Source organism: Octodon degus, unplaced genomic scaffold, assembly GCF_000260255.1.
Source record: "Octodon degus isolate 3935 unplaced genomic scaffold, OctDeg1.0 scaffold00111, whole genome shotgun sequence".
In the NCBI taxonomy this organism is placed as follows: Eukaryota; Metazoa; Chordata; class Mammalia; order Rodentia; family Octodontidae; genus Octodon; species Octodon degus.
Genome location: NW_004524687.1, coordinates 1659644 through 1662934, shown reverse-complemented (window position 1 = coordinate 1662934; position 3291 = coordinate 1659644). Strand labels below are relative to the sequence as shown.

The 3291-nt window shown below is 39.8% G+C and overlaps 1 protein-coding gene and 1 pseudogene across 1 annotated transcript in view; both read right to left on the bottom strand.

Moving 5' to 3' along the window:
- The window catches only part of Micu2 (mitochondrial calcium uptake 2), a 116944-nt gene that overhangs the window by 85898 nt on the left and 27755 nt on the right, over positions 1-3291 (bottom strand). The gene's annotated exons all lie outside the window — the stretch shown is intronic.
- The window catches only part of LOC105743260, a 9113-nt pseudogene continuing 8394 nt past the window's right edge, over positions 2573-3291 (bottom strand).

The window sequence follows — 3291 nt, the reverse complement described above, 5'->3', positions numbered from 1 at the left end:
TCATCCTGTATTTAAGTTGAACTAGTAAGTGGTTAATGCCTAGATTACTATTGTTAGTATCAGGTAGAAAAGGTCATTAATCTGTTCTCAAACACTGAAGAGGCTAATATAAATTATTTTTCGGGGCATGACTACATGGATACTAGAAGTGTCAGCCTTAAGAGTTTACAGAAGGGACAGGGGAACAGCAAATGGTTAAAAGCTCTCAGTCTGGGTTCAAGCCACTTGGGATTCAAATGCCAGTTCTATCACTTATTATGTATGCGACCTTGGACCAATGATTTGGTGCATCTCAGCTGACTCATGTGAACTGAGAGTAAAGTGGAATCAAACTGCTTCGATTTAAATACCAGCTCTGTCACTTGGGCAGGTTATTTTATCTTTCTGTTCACTGATCAGTAGAATGGAGAAAATAATATATCGCTCTTTAAAAATTTTTCATGAGCTTCGGGGAAATAATACACAAAATGCTTAGCATAATGCCAAGCACATTAAAGTTAGCCATCACTAGGGTGGTCACTGTTACATTAACAAATGCACTGACAGAGGTACAGTGCATAAAATGATCCTGTGAGAAGGGAGAGAACTCCCTTGGGGAGTTCAGAAAGACATCTCAGAGCAGATTTAACTGGCTTTCAAAGGATGGATAGGAGTTTGCTGGACAAGGAATAACAGTCGAGTGAATTTTGCTAAAGTCAGTTCTGAGACTTGGACGATAAAGTTCATGGTATTTGAGGGTAAATGGCAAATGTACAAAAGAACTGACCTACATTTTGTAATTTATACAATGGTCATATATTTAAGACACTACTATCTTGATGGAATACAGAAATAGGGTATCTCACAGCAAAGTAATTCTGGTTTCTCTGAAAGGAAACACGAAGGACAGTACTAATAAGTACCCTATCCCCAGTCTCCAGGGCCAGAATCTCGTAAGAGTCTCCTTAATATGTAAAAGCTAGCTTAGCAAAACGAAAGACCAAATACACTAATTTGAAAGTGGTTATGATTTTTTTCTTTTGCCTCTTCATCAGCTGAGATATAGGTTGTCATGAAGTCTGATTCATTTGATTAAAATTCTGTCTTAAAAACCATGCGAGAAACTGAGTGTAGTGACCTACCTCAGTAATCCCAGCACTTAGGAAGCTGAGGCAGAAGGATCACCATGAGTTCAAGGCCAGCCTGCACTACAAAGTGAGATCCTATCTTAAAAAAAAAAAAAAAAAGCAAGCCATGAAAGAAAATGAAGTTTCCTATATAGGAGTAGGAGAAACACTGGCCAGGAGACTCTGGGCCTGCTGCCCCATACAAATTTATTTATTTACTTAATTTTGACCTAATATACTATACAGGATGGCAAACTTCGTGTGAGCCAATCCCACAAGTCCTCATTTGCACAATGCTCCTGTTAATTCATTAGTGAAAGGCCCGCCCAATCTGAACTCCATCTCTATCCTCTCCAGGAACTGAGCCACCTTTCTGTGTATGTAGAATGGGCTGTTAAATCTCATTGTGACCTGACTTACATTTTTATTCATCAACAGCTTGTTGAATTATTTTATTTTATTTTGTGAATGGTTTATCTATATGTAAACATACCTTTACCTCCACAAGAAACAAAATCACAAAGTTAGGATCTACCTAAACCCCCTTATATCTTTTTCACAGTGTATCTATTGTGCTAATATTCTCAATTAAGGTGAAATCTATTTTAAGGTTTATTTAACCAATGACTGTTAAATGCATTTCCTTCACAATCAGTACAAAAACCAAATGGTGCTATTTCCTGAATGGAAATCTTTAAGTTTTCTTTCTTTCTTTCTTTCTTTCTTTCTTTCTTTCTTTTTTGTATTTAGTACAGGGTCTACAGGGTCTCACTATGTAGACTGGACTCACAGTGATCCCGGTTTGCAGCTTTCCAAGTGCTGGGATTACAGGCACACATCACTATGCCCAGTCTCAATCGCAGTCTCTGCGCACCCTGGGGCCAGCACCAGCACAGCAGGCTCGGGGATCGAACCCCCGGCCCCTGCATCTGCCTAAGCAGTTATTCCATTTTAAGAACAAATATTAATAAGGATTTCTGTAAGATAAAATTATATGCATATAATGTTAATGATTAAATTATAAGACCACTAATGGATTCAATCACCTTTATTAACCTATCAATGTTAATTTTATATATCGTATCTAGTCATCTTCTCATAGGGTTCTACTTTAGTATATCATGTTAACAGTAAAAAGCCAAGTAAGATGGCTAACTCTCAACCTAGCATTTTAATATCCTCTGGACAAGAGAAGCTAGAAAGTCAATCACTTTACAAACATGTAAGAGTAGTGTTCCAAAGTACCTAGACAGCTGCTACATTTTTAAGTAGGAGAGGAAAAAAAATTCATTTTGGTCTTTTCTATGTTCCAGCAAATTATATTTTCAGTTAACAGCAACAATGATACCACCATAAAACATGCTCTGCTATTTAAATTTCTGAACTTCAATACAAGTTAAAATAAAAGAGTCTTGGAGTCTTGGGAGGCAAATAGCTATATTCATCAGAACAGCTGAAGTGCCTTATCAATAACCAGGTCCAGGCTGGGTAGAGCCCTGACTAAAGGCAGGGTGATTACATGCATAAAGGTTAGGCCTACTTGGAAGAAGGGCCATGGTACTTCCTGGAAGTGAAGTAAAACCTGATCTTGATTAATAAGCCCCAGGCTGGTTTGGAGCAATTCCAGGCTGTGAGGGAGGGGGCACAGTGTAATTAGTAGACTGAGAAGTTTGGGTAGAAGTTTGTTAAGGATAACTGCTTGCCTGGTACTGCTGTGGTGATTGAGCAGACAGTTGTTGAGGCTGATCAGAAAAGGCAGGAGCTGGTGCCTGGGAAGTTGGCTGCTGGCCATATCCCTGGAACTGCTGAAGTTGTTGAGGTCCAGTCTGCCGACTATAGCTAGCTGAATACTGAATACCATACTCCTGAGGTTGCTGAGGCGGAGCCTGAGGCTGCTGTGCACCACAGCCAGCTTGCTGCTGGTATATCTGACCTTCAGTCTGACCTGCTTGTGCCTGAGCTCCTATAAACCGAGGCTGTTGGGCCTGAACTCGTGATGAGTGAGCTGCTGAGGAAGAGGAAGCAATGCTGTTGGGAGTTCTGGAATGATCTTCTGCTGGGGGAATGGGTGGCCCTGAAACCTGACTGTTAAGCCAAATGCTAACATAACATTTTTATTGATTTCATCCTGGTTTTTCAAAGGATCAAAAGCTGACATACTTGCTGCCATAACTTGAGTAGACTA